Source organism: Macaca fascicularis, chromosome 6, assembly GCF_037993035.2.
Source record: "Macaca fascicularis isolate 582-1 chromosome 6, T2T-MFA8v1.1".
Classification (NCBI taxonomy): Eukaryota; Metazoa; Chordata; class Mammalia; order Primates; family Cercopithecidae; genus Macaca; species Macaca fascicularis.
Window position 1 is genome coordinate 119,159,923 of NC_088380.1, and position 19,254 is coordinate 119,179,176.

The 19,254-nt window shown below is 40.1% G+C and overlaps 1 long non-coding RNA gene across 1 annotated transcript; it reads left to right on the forward strand.

The window, feature by feature from the left end:
- The first annotated feature begins 9,620 nt into the window (after window positions 1-9,620).
- On the forward strand, window positions 9,621-15,922 carry LOC107130046 (uncharacterized). Its single transcript, XR_001491573.4, has 3 exons — window positions 9,621-13,613; window positions 14,100-14,224; window positions 15,398-15,922. It is a non-coding gene; the product is annotated as an uncharacterized lncRNA (long non-coding RNA).
- The last annotated feature ends 3,332 nt before the right edge of the window (window positions 15,923-19,254 follow it).

Sequence of the window (19,254 nt, forward strand, 5' to 3'; positions counted from 1 at the left end):
TACAGGCATGAGCCACCATGCCCAGTCTATGTGTATATTTTTTTCAAAATGATATATGTATATAATATAAACATAGGCATATGCATATCACTTTTTTCTAAAGTTAACATTGTTCATAGTGATTACATTTAGGGAGATGTTCTAGGGATGGTAGTGGGGGGCACGAGGGGAGAGGCAATAGCAGGAATCAACTATGGAAAGGTTGATTTCTGCTCAATTGTGATTTGAATTGAATGCCAAGTTCAGGATTTGGAATCTGAAGGTAGGAAACAGTAAACCATTGTAGATTTTAAATAATATATATTTTTTTGAAACAGAGTCTAACTCTGTCGCCAGGCTGGAGTGCAGTGGTGTGATCTCAGCTCACTGCAACCTCCGACTCTCTGGTTCAAGGGATTCTCCTGCTTCAGCCTGCTGAGTAGCTGGGATTACAGGCATGTGCCACCACGCCCAGCTAATTTTTATATTTTTTAGTAGAGATGGGGTTTCACCATGTTGGCCAGGATGGTCTCAATCTCCTGACCTCATGATCTGCCCACCTTGGCCTCCCAAAGTGCTGGGATTACAGATATAAGCCACCATGCCTGGCCTATTTTTAACAAATACATTAAAAAAAACAAAAGACAAATAATTGACATATAGTGAAAATGATATACAATTATGGTATTAGGAGGTGTGACCTTTGGGAAGAGATTAGGTCAGAGGGGCAGAGCCCTTATGAGTGAGGTTCATACCCTCATACAAGAAGCCATGAGAGACCCCTCACTCCTTCCACCATATGAGGTTGGAGTGAGGGGAGAGCTGCCTATGAGGAAGCAGGCCCTCACCAGACACTGACATCTGCTGGCAACTTGATCTTGGACTTCCCAGCCTCCAGAACAGTGAGAGATAAATTTCTGATATTTACAAGCCACCAAGTTAATGGTATTTCTAACAGCAGTCAGAAGAGAAGGAGATGTCATTCCTTTGTATGGCTTCATATCATTCCATTGTAAGGACCATTATAATTTATTTAACTAGGCCACTATTGCTGGCTATTTGGATTGTTTCCATTATTTTTCTACAAAAAAAAAATATACTCCTACTTACCTACAGGGGTAATATTTAAAGTTTTCCAATTTAAGTATATCTTGGTCATCAACCTTTTAGGAGGAGTACCAGGCATGAACCAACCAGTTGGGTGTTGTCTTAGTCCACTTGCGCTGCTATAAAGGAATACCTGAGGCTGGGTAATTTGTAAAGAAAAAAGGTTTACTTGACTCATCATTCTGCAGGCTGTACAAGTGTCACCAGCATCTGCTTCTGATGAGGGCCTCAGGAAACTTCCACTCATGACAGAAGGGGAGAGGAGCTGTCATCACTTGGCAAAAGAAGAGGAAAGAGAGAGGGGAGGGAGGTGCCAGACTATTAACTGGCATAGCTCATGGGAACTAAGAGTGAGAATTCACTCAATCCCATGAGAATAGCACCAAACCATTCATGAGGGATCTGCCCTCCTGACTCAAACACTTCCCACTGGACCCTGCCTCCAACATTGAGAATCACATTTTAATATGTGATTTGGAGGGGACAAATATCCAAACTATATCAGGTCTTATGTGTTTCAGTTAAATACTAGTCCTGAAAAATCTTTTGGCATGTAATTAAATACATCTGTAAAATGTAGAATCTATAGAATCCACAAATGCATTCTCAGAAACAGAACTGCTGGACTAAAGGGTATAGGCATCTAACATATATTGCCAAATTGCCCTCCATAGGAGCTATATTCTTTCTGGCTCTTTATGATAGTGACAGCTTCTCTAAAACCACCAAGAGAGTATGGTATCAATTTTTTGCATTTTTGCCAATCTAATAGCTGGCAATGATACCTCAGGATATTTTTAATGTTCATTTCTTTTTATATAAATGAAACAAAGTTGAATACGTTTTCACATGTTTAAGAAACATTTGTGGTCTTTTTGCTAGTTGGATGTTCATATCTTTTGTTTGTTCTGTATGTTGATGGCTTTTTTTCTTACCAATTTCTAGGAGCTCTTATACAATCGGGAGATTAGCTGATTATCTATCATATGAGTTGCAATTTCCCCCTGAGTTAATCAATTATCTTTTGGCTTTGCTCCTGGTGTTCTCCAGTGTGTTCATTTAATAGCAGTAAAGTTTTCACATTTAGTTCTATGATCTATTTGGAATTTATCCTGCTGCAAGCTGGCAGGTATGGACCTAACTATATCGTTTTATTGAAGGTTTCTGCAATTTGTCTTACATAACACCATGGCCATTTCCTGTACTGATAAATGATGAGCCTGATGTAGAGATTAGTGATATATTTTCCACCCAGTGCCTGACAACCCATAGTTGACATTGTAGCAGATGCTGCAGGCTTCCTAGCTGATAGCGATTTCTTCCATCTTCCTCACTGCCAAGCCCTAACTTTGCTTGGGTGACTATCTCTCCTTTGTATGACTTAGGGTAAATCTTGGTTAACTTAAGCCTCTCATCATCATTCCATTCTTTCCTCAGTGATTGGTTTCATGGTGGCCTGTGATCTAGTTCTAGCCAATGAGATGTGGAAATGTGGAAAAGGTCTGCTGGAAGGCTTCTTCGAAGAAAGTTTTTTTTTTCTGAGACAGGGTCTCACCTTGTCACCTAGGCTGGAGTGAGGTAGCACAATCACAGCTCGCTGCACTTGGGCTCAAGTAATCCTCTCACCTCAGCATTCCAAATAGCTGGAGCTACAGGTGCATACCAACACACTTGGCTAATTTTGTTGTTGTTCTTTTTTTTTTTTTTTTCTTTTTTTCAATGCTAGCCCAAAATATTACCAGCTAATTTTTGAATTTTTGTAGAGAAGGGGTTTCACCATATTGCACAGTCCTCATTCTTATAATGAGAATTAAAAGGGGGGGGGGAGAATCCCCTTGTTTCCTTTTGAGAGGCATTTTTAGATTTGTATGGGCCTCCAGGAACCAAGGCAGCCTTCTACCTGTGAGAGGAGGCAGTCAAAGACGAAGCCAACTGCTGCACTTGACAGGGCAGGAAGATACATCCTAAGACGTGGTGGGTATCCTTGACTTGTTGAATTAATCATCCTGCAGCCACCTTCCTCTGGACTTCTGTTTAAATGAGAATACATTTTCTTCACTGTTAAGCAAGGTAGATTTTCTGGTGAGGTGGTATCCTAATATATTGGTCCACTAATGTGGCACATAAAATGAAATACAGTCATGAGTAACAGAACATCCTCGATGAGAAGTCCTAACATTACTTTCAGGCTGGTTTCTCAGACTCACATGTGGACATCTTTACACATTGTCGGGACTATCCCTGTGCAATGCTACTACAGCAAAGTTCTGACCTATCGGAGGAATCTGTGCCTAATATTTCAATGTAGGTTCTTTCTATCTTCCATAAGTGTTGGCCAGCTGATGAATAAAGAGAAAGAGTACAAAGAGAGAAATTTTACAGCTGGGCCTCCAGGGGAGTGACATCACATATTGGTAGGACCATCATGCCCACCTGAGCCACAAAACCAGCAGGTTTTATTCAGAATTTCAAAAGGGGAGGGGGTGTACGAACAGGGAGTAGGTCACAAAGATCACATGCTTCAAAGGGCAAAAAAGGGAACAAAGATCACAAGACAAAAGGGCAAAAACAAAGATCACAAGGCAAAGGGCAAAAGGAGAATTACTGATAAGGGTCTATGTTCAGCAGTGCATGTATTGTCTTGATAAACATCTTAACAGAAAACAGGGTTTGAGAGCAGAGAACCGGTCTGACCTCAGATTTACCAGGGTGGGGTTTTTCCCCCACCATAGTAAGCCTGAGGGTACTGCAGGAGACTGGGGTGTATTTCAGTCCTTATCTCAACCACATAAGATAGACACTCCCAGAGTGGCCATTTATAGACCCCCCAGGAATGCATTCCTTCCCCAGGGTATTAATTATTAATATTCCTTGCTAGGAAAAGAATTTAGCAATATCTACCCTACTTGCACATCCATTTATAGGCTCTCTGCAAGGAGAAAAATATGGCTCTATTTTGCCCAACCCCGCAGTCAGTCAGACCTTATGGTTGTCTTCCCTTGTTCCCTGAAATCACTGTTATTCTGTTCTTTTTCAAAGTGCACTGATTTCATATTGTTCAAACACACATTTTATAATCAATTTGTACAGTTAACACAATTATCATAGTGGCCCTGAAGTGACGTACATCCTCAGCTTACAAAGATAACAGGATTAAGAGATTAAAGGAAGACAGGCATAAGAAATTATGAAAGTATTATTTGGAAACTGGTTAACGTCCATGAAATCTTCACAATTTATGTTCCTCTGCCACGGCTCCAGCCAGTCCCTCCATTCAGGGTCCCTGACTTCCTGCAAGACTGACCAGAACATTCAAGTTGTTGATAAGATATGGAAAAATTGAAAAGTAGGTATGTTGAAACTCACATTATTTTAAGTGTAAGCAGTTTACTTACATCCCATAGACAATTTTTTAAAATAATTTTACTTTCCTGGCTTTAATGGAAGTAAACTTATCAATAATACATTAGAAATCTACTTCTGGGGAAAAAACACTAAAAAGACATTAAAATATGTTGATAGGAGTGCACATTTTCCCTTTTGTCTGAAGTTCTAACATGGTGTGACATGGCACTGTTGGATCTAATTTTTATTTAAAATTTTGCTATTTTGGCTGGGCGTTGTGGCTCACTCCTGTAATCTCAACACTTTGAGAGGCCAAGGCCAGTGGAACACTTGAGGTCAGGGGTTTGAGACCAGCCTGATTAACATGGTGAAGCCCTGTCTCTACTAAAAATACAAAATTATGGGCGTGGCCAAGATGGCCGAATAGGAACAGCTCCAGCCTCCAGCTCCCAGCGTGAGAGACACAGAAGACAGGTGATTTCTGCATTTTAAACTGAGGTACCGGGTTCATCTCACTGAGGAGTGCCAGACAATCGGTGCTGGTCAGCTGCTGCAGCCCGACCAGCGAGAGCTGAAGCAGGGTGAGGCATCATCTCACCTGGGAAGTGCAAGGGGGAAGGGAATCCCTTTTCCTAGCCAAGGGAAACTGAGACACACAACACCTGGAAAATCAGGTAACTTCCACCCTAATACTGTGCTTTACCAAGGGTCTTAGCAAACGGCACTCCAGGAGATTATATCCCACACCTGGCCTGGAGGGTCACACGCCCACGGAGCCTCCCTCACTGCTAGAACAGCAGTCTGAGTTCTAACTGCAAGGCGTCAGCAAGGCTGGGGGAGTGGCGCCCACCATTGCTGAGGCTTAAGTGGGTAAACAAAGCCACCGGGAAGCTCGAATTGGGTGGAGCCCACCACAGCTCAAGGAGGCTGGCCTGCTTCTGTAGACTCCTCCTCTGGGGACAGGGCATAGCTAAACAAAAAGCAGCAGAAACCTCAGCAGAGGTAAATGCCCCTGTCTGATAGCTTTGAAGAGAGCAGTGGATCTCCCAGCACTGAGGTTGAGATCTGAGAATGGACCTGCCTGCTCAAGTGGGTCCCTGACCCCTGAGTAGCCTAACTGGGAAAGATCTCCCACTAGGTGCAGACCGACACCTCACACCTCACACGGCGGGGTACACCCCTGAGATGAAGCTTCCAGAGCAAGAATCTGACAGCAGCACTCGCTGTGCAGCAATATTCTATCTTCTGCAGCCTCCGCTGCCGATACCATGGCAAATAGTTTCTGGAGTGGACCTCAAGCAAACTCCAACAGACCTACAGCTGAGGGTCCTGACTGTTAGAAGGAAAACTAACAAAAAGAAAGGACACCCACACCAAAACCCCATCAGTATGTCACCAGCATCAAAGACCAAAGGCAGATAAAACCACAAAGATGGTGAAAAAGCAGTGCAGAAAAGCTGGAAATTCAAAAAATCAGAGCACACCTCCCCCTCCGAAGGAACGCAGTTCATTGCCAGCAACGGAACAAAGCTGGACGGAGAATGACTTTGACAAGTTGAGAGAAGAAGGCTTCAGTCGATCAAACCTCTCAGAGCTAAAGGAGGAACTGCGTAACCAGGGCAAAGAAACTAAAAACCTTGAAGAAAGAATGGATGAATGGATAACTAGAAAAATCAATGCAGAGAAGACCTTAAAAGAACTGATAGAGATGAAAACCATAACACGAGAAATACGTGACAAATGCACAAGCTTCAGTAACTGACTTGATCAACTGGAAGAAAGAGTATCAGCGATTGAAGACCAAATGAATGAAATGAAGCGAGATGAGAAGTGTGAAGAAAAAACAGTAAAAAGAAATGAACAAAGCCTCCAAGAAGTATGGAATTATGTGAAAAGACCAAATCTACGTCTGATTGATGTGCCTGAAAGTGATGGGGAAAATGGAACCAAGTTGGAAAACACTCTGCAGGATATCATCCAGGAGAACTTCCCCAACCTAGTAAGGCAGGACAACATCCAAATTCAGGAAATACAGAGGACGCCACAAAGATACTCCTCGAGAAGAGCAACTCCAAGACACATAATTGTCAGATTCACCAAAGTTGAAATGAAGGAAAAAATGTTAAGGGCAGCCAGAGAGAAAGGTCAGGTTACCCACAAAGGGAAGCCCATCAGACTAACAGCAGATCTCTTGGCAGAAACTCTCCAAGCCAGAAGAGAGTGGGGGCCAATATTCAACATTCTTAAAGAAAAGAATTTTAAACCCAGAATTTCATATCCAGCCAAACTAAGTTTCATAAGTGAAGTAGAAAGAAAATCCTTTACAGACAAGCAAATGCTTAGAGATTTTGTCACCACCAGGCCTGCCCTACAAGAGCTCCTGAAGGAAGCACCAAACATTGAAAGGAGCAACAGGTACCAGCCATTGCAAAAACACGTCAAAATGTAAAGTCCATCGATGCTAGGAAGAAACTGCATCAACTAGCGAGCAAAATAACCAGCTAATATCATAATGACAGGATCAAGTTCACACATAACAATATTAACCTTAAATGTAAATGGACTAAATGGTCCAATTAAAAGACACAGACTGGCAAATTGGACAAAGAGTCAAGACCCATCAGTTTGCTGTACTCAGGAGACCCATCTCACATGCAGAGACACACATAGGCTCAAAATAAAGGGATGGAGGAAGATCTACCAAGCAAATGGAAAGCAAAAAAAAGCAGAGGTTGCAATCCTAGTCTCTGATAAAACAGACTTTAAACCATCAAAGATCAAAAGAGACAAAGAAGGCCATTACATAATGGTAAAGGGATCAATTCATCAGGAAAAGCTAACTATCCTAAATATATATGCACCCAATACAGGAGCACCCAGATTCATAAAGCAAGTCCTTAGAGACTTCCAAAGAGACTTAGACTCCCATACAATAATAACGGGAGACTTTAATACCACACTGTCAATATTAGACAGATCAACAAGACAGTGTTAACAAGGATATCCAGGAATTGAACTCAACTCTGCACCAAGTGGACCTAATAGACATCTACAGAACTCTCCACCCCAAATAAACAGAATATATATTCTTCTCAGCACCACATCCCATTTATTCCAAAATTGACCACATAGTTGGAAGTAAAGCACTCCTCAGCAAATGGAAAAGAACAGAAATTATAACAAACTGTCTTTCAGACCACAGTGCAATTAAACTAGAACTCAGGACTAAGAAACTCAATCAAAACCGCTCAACTACATGGAAACTGAACAACCTGCTCCTGAATGACTACTGGGTACACAACAAAATGAAGGCAGAAATAAAGATATTCTTTGAAACCAATGAGAACAAAGATACAACATACCAGAATCTCTGGGACACATTTAAAGCAGTGTGTAGAGGGAAATTTACAGCACTAAATGCCCACAAGAGAAAGCAGGACAGATCTAAAATTGACACCCTAACATCACAATTAAAAGAACTAGAGAAGCAAGAGCAAACACATTCAAAAGCTAGCAGAAGGCAAGAAATAACTAAGATCACAGCAGAAGTGAAGGAGATAGAGACACAAAAAACCCTCCAAAAAATCAATACATCCAGGAGCTGGTTTTTTGAAAAGATCAACAAAATTGATAGACCACTAGCAAGACTAATAAAGAAGAAAAGGAAAAGAATCAAATAGACGCAATAAAAAATGATAAAGGGGATATCACCACCGACCCCACAGAAATACAAACTACCATCAGAGAATACTATAAACACCTCTACACAAATAAACTAGAAAACCTAGAAGAAATGGATAATTTCCTGAACACTTACACTCTCCCAAGACTAAACCAGGAAGAAGTTGAACCCTGAAGAAACCAATAGCAGGCTCTGATATTGAGGCAATAATTAATAGCCTACCAATCAATAAAAGTCCAGGACCAGACGGAGTCACAGCCGAATTCTACCAGAGGTACAAGGAGGAGTTGGTACTACTCCTTCTGAAACTATTCCAATCAATAGAAAAAGAGGGAATCCTCCCTAACTCATTTTACGAGGCCAACATCATCCTGATACGAAAGCCTGACAGTGATACAACAAAAAAAGAGAATTTTAGACCAATATCCCTGATGAATATCGATGCAAAAATCCTCAATAAAATACTGGCAAACCGAATCCAGCAGCACATCAAAAAGCTTATCCACCATGATCAAGTGGGCTTCATTTCTGTGATGCAAGGCTGGTTCAACACACGCAAATCAATAAACATAATCCAGCATATAAACAGAATCAAAGACAAAAACCACATGATTATCTCAATAGATGCAGAAAAGGCCTTTGACAAAATTCAACAGCCCTCCTGCCTCAGGCTCCTGAGTATCTAGGACTAGAGGCATGTGCCACCATGCCCAGCTAATTTAAAAAAATATATTGTTTGTAGAGATGGAGTCTTGCTCTGTTGCCCAGACTGGTCTCAGACTCCTGGCCTCGAGGGATCCTTCCTGGCTCAGCCTCCTAAAGTGTTGGAATTATATGTGTGAAGCCACTGCACCCAATGAATACGATAATTTTTTTATCCATTCATCTGTTGATGGACACTAAGGTTAATTCCATTTCTTGGCTATTATGAATAATGCTGCAATGAACATGAAAGTGCAGATATCTCTTTGAGATACTGATTTCATTTCCTGTGGATACATATCCAGTAGTGAGATTGCTGGATCATATGGTAGTTCTATTTTTAAGTTTTTGATTAACCTCCATACTGTTCTCCGTAATGGCTGTATTAATTTACATTCCTACCAGCAGTGTGTGAGAATTCCGTTTTGTCTTTTTGACAATAGCTATACTAACAAGTGTGAGATGATATCTCATCGTGTTTTTAATTTAAATTTCTCTGATGATTAGTAATGTTGACTTTTTTTCATATACCTGTTGGCTATTTGTAAGTTTCCTTTGAGAAATATCTATTCAGTAAAGTTGCAGGATGCAAAATCAGCATACAAAAATCAGTAACATTTCTATATACTGACAATGAAGTATCTGAAAAAAAAAATCAGGAAAAGAATCTTATTTACAATAGCTACAAAAAAATAAAATACTTAGGAATAAACTCAGCCAAGGAAGTGAAAGACCTGTCCACTGAAAACCATAAAACATTGATGAAAAAGACACAAATAAATGAAAGATATCTCATGTTCTTAGGTTAAAACAATTAACATTGTTAAAATGTCCATATTGCCCAAAGCGATTGACAGATTCAATACAATCCGTATCAAAATTCCAATGATATTTTCACAGAAATAGAAAAACAAATCCTAACACTTATATAGAAAAACAAAATACCCCAAACTGCCAAAACAATCTGAGCAAAAAGAACAAAGATAGAGACATCACACTATCTGACTTTTGCATTAATTTTAATCTTTTTAAATATTGCATAAAATTAGTATTTATCTTGATTCTTAGGTTTTTTAGTACCACCTTATATTTTGTGCCTGAGTTAAGCACCTCACTGGCCTCATTTGAGCCCCAGTCACCACATCCCTGGGGCACATAACAGCATGTGTACAGGTTTCTAGAAGATGTGACCCTAGCTTCTGCTTTTTAACTTTTGGGACCTAAGCCTCCTCAATTCTAAAGATGACTACTTTTCCAGAGACTCTCTGGGTTGTTCATTCAACTTTTCTCCTTAGCTTACTCGCTTCTTTATGATAGGAAAAATGCCAAAAAAAAAAAATCTCAGCTGAATAAGGCCTAACAACAATTCTGTGTGGGGAACTTTGAAATATAACTTAGAACTGCAGCAGCCAGTTGTTTATTTTGAATTAAGTCAGCAGATTGTCATGCTTAAGGCAATATTTGTAAAAAGCTCTTTGGAAGTTAAATTTGTTTTATTATAATACCAAGTGTTTTTATCTTTTCTAACCCATAGGCAACTGATATATTTTTCTGCAGTCAGGTTGGGACAGGAGGCATTTTCAGATAAATTACTTCTTAATACACTCTTGAGACACTGTTCAAGCTGCTGCATAGGAACCTGCAAGAAAGGGTATTTGGTGGATTCTTAAAGGGGACAGAAAAAGAAAATTTAAAGAATCGTTCCAGTACAGCAGCCATTCAGAGAAAAGGGTTGGGTGAAGTGGTTTTTACATTCAGGCCTTATATGCCTTCTTCAACATGGATTTCAAATAGATTAGTAAGTACTATGATAGAAATAAAAAATTGAAATCAATGGGAAAATGTCAATTTTTCACCAAACAGCATTTTGAAATGTCTGTTCAGCAGGAGGCTGAAAATGTGGCTGTTCTACTGTACAGCTTGTGTAGATCTAAGACAACCCGCAGCCCAGCTGAGATTCTGTGCTCTTGTATCTTCCCTCTGCTGTCAGACTACCAGCTCATTAGTATTTAAATTAGCTCATAAATATTTCCTGGAAATCCACAGTTGCTTAAGCTTCACCTCTATTCAGCTCTTCACTCTCCTTCTTTAGTCTTACTTACGCCTTTGTTTCTTAGGCTGATACATTGCAGGAGGGTGGATCTCATTACATATTAATCTTACTGATATACGGTGATGAAAAAGGAAAGGAGGAAGCCCTGTTGGAAGATAAAGATGAGAAATAGAGAAAGGATGTAGAAGGAAATTTTACTCCATTTCCTTTGTACAAATAAAATTATCTAATGATAGACCAAGAAGTCTGTATTAAAATAAGTACAGCCCAAAAGTATATGCCAAGGCAATTTAACCTGAATGAATGTTTCTTTCACATACTCTAAAAGCTTTGAAACACAGACGAAACATTTCATTGGGGGCAGGCCCTGGATGTTCCCACTGGGGAGATGGTTGCATGGTTACAAAACCTCTTCTGTTCAACATGAGAGCTGTAATTCTAATTATAAAATAATGATGACAGAGAGGGGCCAGTTCCATCATGATATTCTGTATGTTCCTTAGCACTCTGCAAGAGTTCAACACTAATACCCACATACAATGCCAACAGCCAGTTCTTTTAAATGAGTGTGAATAAAATTTAACCAATGGCAATGAAAGAAAACAAACATATTTCATTGAATTTAAAGTTCCATTGATCAAAAGTACCATTATTTTATATAAAATATTTGTAAGTACTACCAATAAAACTAGGGCACATGATGGGTCATAAGTACATTCTGATTTCAGAGATGTGAAAAAATGTGAATCAGTGAAATATGTTAATTTTTAAAACAGGGTATTCTGGAAAGAATAAAGATTATTTGGTGGCTATATGGTTTGAAAGGATGTGAAAATAGTGTTAATCTCTTTAACAGGAGCATGCGCTCTAAGAAGCAATCACTTTTCTAATATCATATACTTGAGAGACATAAGAAGCATACAGAAGCAAAACTTTTGGGAAAGATCCTGACTGTTTGCACAGGCTGGGGACAAGAAGGGGCCTTGTCATTAGCAGTCGCATGTCATTTGATCATGTGCTCCAAAGGTCTTCTAGAAATAAACTTCAGAATAAACATGGAGACCTGCCAGTCCCAGTCAACGAAGATATAATTTTAGGCTAAGAGGCATCCAGTCCTATTAAGTGCAGTCTAGACAATGTAGGCTGGCATTCAAGGCCCCACTAAATCTGATTTAAAACTATTTTTATAGTTTTTTTCCTCTTTTGTTTTTGTGTATGTAATTGATACTTCTACCAAATTGAATTACTGAATTTTCTAAAACCTATAGTGTGTTACCTCAGTTCCCTGTCTTTGTTTATACCAGAGTTTCTCAACCTTGGCACTGTTGACATTTTGGGCTGGATAATTCTTTTTTGTGGGGCTGTCCTGTGCATTGTAGGATTTTTAGCAGCATCTCTGGCCTCTATCCACTAGATGCCAGTAGCACCTCCTCCCAGCTGTAACAACCAAATATACTTCCAGACATTGTCAAATGTGCCTGGGGGTAAAGGGACAAAATTACCACTGGTTGAGAACCACTGCATATAACCATGCTGGCATAGTGAAAGGATGCAAACTTTGGCATCAAATGTGCATGAGTTGAACTCTAGCTTTCTGGGGTGAACATTTGAATTTTGGGGGCACTCCGTGCCCATTCCCTGTTTCTAACAGTAACTCATTTTCCTTTGGGGGAACAATCTTTTTTGTCCCACTGTATGTAGACTTGATGAGACTCTGAGTCTCAGAAACCATGTCTTGCCCACCCTTCTCCAAAGTGGAACTGAGCTCAGTCCATCCCATACTTTCTCCCAGCACTTCTACCATCTTGAGCAGAGTAATAGCAAGAATGGCAAAAAACTTTGGCGTGAATTGACTGCTAGATGGGATGGTTGTATCCGTATTTATCCAATACTCTATGCTTGCATCTATCCTAACACCTGTCCCTTTTCTGATTTGGGTTTCTAGATTCCCGTTCTCTCTGTATCCCAAAATCTCTCCAATTAATGAACTTTTTGGCTAAATATGCCAGGATTGTTTTCTGTTGCTTACCTGCAAAGATACCTCCGTTTACTAGCTTTGTATCTTTGTATTTTGAACTGGTCTCTTCACTTCTCCAAACCTATGTTCCCCTTCTGCAAATTGAAAATTAAAGCTATTTACCTTTCAAATGCAAAAGATGCTCTCTCCATAATCTCTTTAAAGTCTACCTTCATTAGTCTAGGTTCTGTGCTAAATCCTGGAGATGAATAAGACAAAACCTATGTTTTTATGAGACTCACTTTCTTCCTGTGACAAAAGTAACAGCAGGACTCAGACAACAAAACAAAGCAAAAAAAAAAAAAAAAAAAAAAAAAAAGCAAAAAACACAGTACCAGCAGGTCAAACAGCATTGGCTGAAATCGGCCTTTATCCTCAGCATGGCTCCAAATCACTTCATTTTGCGCTTACTCCTTGCTAATGGTCTCCCCCCTCCTTTTCAGCACAGAATGCAGTGTTGGGAGGGGAGAGAAGGTTCCTATCAAGGAGCTTTATGCATTCATTATTCTGTGCCCCAGCCTGGCCAAAGCTGCTGAAGTGTCTGAGATTCTGCAGTACTGCTCTGTTAGCAGCAGGAGCAAATAAAAGAATTCAGTGTCAGCATTTTCTGTTTCTCATCTGACAAACAAGGTCAGGTACTTCTTTGAACAACCCAGTTCCAATAGCTGTGAAACATAAAGAGACAAGGAGGGAAAGGTTTTCCAGAAAAGCTGGTGGTTAGGCACAAGGTGGGTTTAAGTTTTCAGCTTTTGTTGTGGAAGAGGAAAGTTCCCCTCATCCCAGGCGTCCCTTTTTCAGAATGGGGAAAAAGAATCCAGGGTGAAAGGCTCTTTTGTACTTCTTTGCTTCTTGCACTGAAATGCCAGGTGCAGAACTTGGTTCCCAGGGAAATCAGAACGTCATTGCCATCAAGGTTTATGGCCATTAGTCCTGATTCTTACTGTTTGTCAATGCCACTAAAAACTCTGAGCATTGAAGCAGATGGAAGAGAAAGTTGTACAAGCAGTTGGAAGAAACGGGTGCTCTGGAGATCAAGGCTGAAGTGAGGAGTTTTCAGAGCTGAGGTTCAGGCTGCCAGGATTGTACCTCTCCCCCAGCAATCCTCTGCCAAGTGAGCCCTTTACATGCAAGGCAATTTATGTCCCCACAGCCTCTCTGCGCACCCTCTGTTTTCAACTCCCCAGGGGTAAATTTTTCAGCCTCTTTCTTTATAGCAAATTACACCATTGATGTCATCCTGGCGAATGAAACAAGAGAATAGTATTTATCAGAGAAAGTCTGGTGAGTTAAGTCCAAGGCCACAGGAAAAAACTAGCCCTGCTGGGCTGCCCCTCCTTTGGTAAGTAACTAAGCACTACATATTCTGTTTTCTGTGGATTGGTGTTTTTTCTAAAAGTTTGAGGGGGTGGTTGTTGTTGTTTGTTTGTTTTTGAGACAAAGTCTTTGCTCTGTCACCCAGGCTGAAGTGTAGCGGTGCAATCTCAGCTCACTTCAACCTCTGCCTCCCAGGTTCAAGTGATTCTCCTGCCTCATCCTTTCAAGTAGTTGGGACTACGGGCGTGTACCACTATGCCTGGCTTATTTTTGTATTCTTAGTAGAGACAGGGTTTCATCATGTCGGCCAGCCTGGTCTCAAACTCCTGACTTCAAGTGATCCACCTGCCTCGGCTTCCCAAAGTGCTGGGATTACAGGCATAAACCACTGCACCCACCCTCTTTGTAAAATGTTTAATGAAACATTGAAAGCTGTTTCTGGGCAGAGAAAAGTGTGACATCAGTACAGACCCCAGGTTTTCTGTTGGATATCTTTACCTGGATGTCCCACAATATTCTCAAAACTAACCTGTCTTCAGACAATCTCATAACCTTCATCCACAAACTTATCTTCCTCCTATTCCCCCTCTCTTAGTGAGTGGCACCATCATCCACATAATTGCCTATCCAGACACCTGGGAGTCATCTTAACTGCTCCCTCTCCCACACATCCTGGCTGTCCTAACATTCCATAGGTAGACAAAGCCTGCATCCTCTCAAAACTGTCATCTGCTATTTATCCCCACTGCTGCTCTCTTATTCCAGGACAGTATTGTCTTGGGAGTTCCAGGAAGGAGAAAGACAGTCAGCCCCAAATAATATAAGTAAACTCAAAGTCACTTTCCATAATACCTCATCCCCAATCCTAGTCCCCTCCCAAAGGTGAGTACTGACTATTGCTAGGAGTTTGATGTGTAAGCCTTCTGTTTCTATGCCTTTTCAGCTGTATCCCTGTACATACAAAAATATATGACTGGTTCACATAAATGTTCTACATAAAATATCCTGCACTTAAAAATTTTACCCAGCAACTATCTTGAAGGTATTTCCATGTAGGTATAAATAAATCTTTTAAAATCTGTCTAGTATTCCAGGGTGGAGGACATCTGTCCTTTTGCCAGAACCTTGATTTTCCCTTGGGAAATCACCTCCTATACTATTTGTTCATGTGGCTGAGCACCTTACCTGTTCCCTTCAGGAGTGGGACTATGATCCACATCAGGCCAATCCATGCCACAGAATAGTCTAGGCATTGGATGAGTGCCCCAATCTGAGCCAATGAAGGTCATTGCTGAGGCATTTTGCTGGTTGCTAGGCTGCAGGCATCCCAGGCTTCCTGCTGCCCTTATGTCTACAAACTGTGGTCTGGAACATTCTAGGAGCCACTTTTATCACTTGCAGCAATCTTCTTCAGTGAGTTCCCCAGGACTTGATTTCATCTTACAATCTGATTCCATGTGTCTCCCATATTTTAAGGATTCTTTATAATTTCTGGCTTACAGAGAACAAACATTATTTTTTGTTTTCCTGGTCTGTTTTAGATCTCCAAAAATAACTCTGTCACTTCTGTTATATGGTATCATTACTTGTAATTATCTATTTACTTATCTGTCTCTGGACCGGACTCTTGACAGACAGGCAATAACTAATTATCTGCCTGGCATTGGGTAGTCACTCATAAATGGTTTATTGCATTACTAACTAAATAAAAAAGTTGACCTTGCATTCACCTCTTCTGGATAGTTCAAGAGACTCTAATGCTTTTTGAAGTACAGTTTTTATACTAGCTTACAGTGGATTATTGTTCAGAAAATATTTACTCCCCCTAACAGAATTATGTGAAAGAAATACATTTCTTCTTCCTTGATGTTAACCTTGGACATGGGACACTCCTGGGCCAGTGGTATGTTAGTGGACAACATGTGAGTGAAGACTCAGCATGTGCATGAGGGTCAGACTTGCCATCTCACGCAACTGCTTTTCTCAGTGAGAAGAACTTTCCTCAGAAAAATGCTGGTTCAGGGAGGATGAGAGACACGTGGAACAGATTTGGACCCAAACAATAGCTGAAAGCCAAGTTCAGGCTAGATAAACTGAACTAAAGTTTATCTCCATGTGGACGAGTGAGAGATGCTTATTTTCTGCCACTGAGATTTAGGGGGTGAGGGAGACGTCATGACACAATATTACTATGGCAATACCAGCTGAAGCACACCTACATCAGAATCACCTAGAGTGCTTGTTGTGAATGTGGTTTCTGAACCCCAATCTAGGTCTAGTAAGTGATCATCTCTGGAGTGTTTTTAGAAATGTATATTTTAGCAAGACCCTCAGAAAACTTTTATGCTCACTGCTGGGCTACAGACAATATTTATCAGCATGCTATTTTCAGTGACAAGGAAAGAGCAGTAGGTTAGCACCCAGAGAGCTGCTACATTTACCTACATAAAACTTCTGAGAGATGTAGCACTGTAAAAAGGACAGGAAACAAGGTTTTCTTACCAAATCATTTAATTAAAGGAGAGAAATTGAGAAACATAAAGGCAGCTTGAGGTCATTTATAAACGCAGTGTTGCTCAAAAAGCTGTTCTTTCATACAGGTACATAGTTGACATCATTTACTTAAATTTGAAAAAATTAAAACTAATCAGTCTGAGAACATCAATGGCAACACAATATTCATTAATTGAACATGGCAACATAACATTCATTAATTGAACATGTATTTAGTAAGGGCTTACTAAATACTAGGAATTCTGGAGAACACTAAAAATATCAAATATGCATAAGATAGTGTTTGTCTAGTCTGTTTTCCTTTGCTATAACAGAATACCACAGACTGGGCAATTTATAAATGATGGAAGTTTATTTGGCTCATGGTTCTGGAGACTGGGAAGTCCAAGAACATGGCACTGTCATCTGATGAGTCATCTCATGGCCAAACAGTAAAAGGGCAAATGAGTGCAAGAGACAGAGAAAAATTTGTGGTCAAACTTATTTTTTTATCACAAGCACAATCCTATGAAAACTAACCCACTCCCATGATAGCAATATTAATCCATTCAAAAGGGCAGAGCCCTAGTGACCTAATAACCTCTTAAAGGCCCCACCTACCAATACTGTTATATTGGCAGTTAAATTTTAGCATGAGTTCTGGAGGGGACATTCAAGCCATAGACATATTTTTACCCAAAGAATTTCCAGTCTACCTAGTCATGATCCCTCTGTGTGCAGGTGTGGGTGTTTGGGAGTTCCAAAGAAAATAGGTTATGCCATTCTTGCCTTCTAAATGTTGCATGGAATGTCTTTATCACCTTTCTGATCATTTTTTCTCTTTGGAACCCACCTTGACTCTTGTCTCATGGGGGAATTATTTAAAGTAGATGGCAAGACAAAATTATTTCTCCCTTTAGCTCTGAATTCACCTAAGCACTCTTCTCCCAGAATGCCTCCTAAGTGTACTGCATCCTGCCAGGAAATTTCACCACTCAGCTCCCATGTAGGAGTCCAGGGCTCCTGAACTCGGGCTCTACAGTTTCATTCTGGGTACAAGCACTGCTAATGAACAAGAAACATTGCAGTGTAGCACTATTATAATCACCCTTTCAGTTCATAGGACCCATGTCTTGAGAAAGCATTTTCAGTAGCAGATGAAATAAGAAGATTGAAATTCATAAGGAGTCTTACTCTGTGATTAATATGTTGTAGAAACAAATATTGATGTCTTGTTTGTTCATCTGAAGTTTATCTGCTAACCTCAGAAGATAGTTTACTGAAGTAACCTTTGGTCACTGACAATAGAGAACACCTAATGTACTTACCTTTTTTTCTAACAATATAACATCATGTACCTAGTGATAGAGGCAGGAGGATTATTCTCTGCCTCCTCCCACTTCAATTGCCAGCATATCCTAATTCTTCTTAGACACAGGACAAGAGCTCAGGACCCACCAAACATGGGTACAAAGAAGGCTGTAACAGTGGTGGGGCTGAGCCAACCTCAGAGCCATAGGCCAAAGCAGGGCAACAGGGTTGACAGAGCTGTTAACATGCCGCCATCCACCTGGGCAGGGTTGTCACCAGCCAGGGGTCTCCAGCTGGTAGAATGACCAAGAAGAATCCTGCGTCACTAGCAAATTGCCCTGTGATGTATTTCACATTACTCATCCAAACCAAGGCTTTGTCCTGTGGGACTCAACTTCTAAAAAAAAAATCTAGATTCATATCATAAGGATGTCATCCTTATATAAAATTATAGAAGAGCCCTTGCTTTCTGAGCTGTCAGAGACAGTACTTCCTAACATACAAATTGCCTTCTAGCAAGATTTGAAGCAGACATTCTTTTCCCAACTACACATGTTTTGCTATGACATTTTACAAAAATAAATCCCTCAATAATAACCAGAGATTGTATTGTTTTGTATTTTATTTATAGTACAGTAATACTACTAGAGTTATCTCTCTTTTGAATATTATCATTAATCTCATTTTTTTCAAGTCATGTTGAAATAATCAATGCAGTTAAACATTCCCAGGTAGACTCCAGTAGGGTTTGATTTTTTAATGTAATTTAAATTCGGTTACAAAGTGTTTCACTGAAATGCCACTTACTGGTTTGTGGCTTAAAAAGTTCCTTCTTGGTGACAGCTTAGAAGCCAACTTCACTGAAAACAACAGATTGTACTGGTTTCCTTTAGATATTTACAATACTTCATCAAACTAGAGAATCTAATTGCTGCGAAGGGCACTCTAGAGATTACTCAATCCAGCCCCATTATTTTGCAAATGAGGAGAATGAGGTTTACAAGAGAGAAATGGCAGCTGAACTATAGTTACGCAAGTAGTTAAGAGGCAGAAGTGAGACCAGCAACCACTTTCCTGACTCCTGATCCATTCACAATTTTATTTATAAATACTCTTACAACACTTTCATTGCTTCCAGTGTGAGTCAATTTTTTATAGTGGATAATCTGGAGAATATAAACTTAAAATACTCGTGTTATTCTTTTACTGTTTCTCCCTTTGAAGTACTAATACATTTAAGACCTCTTCCTT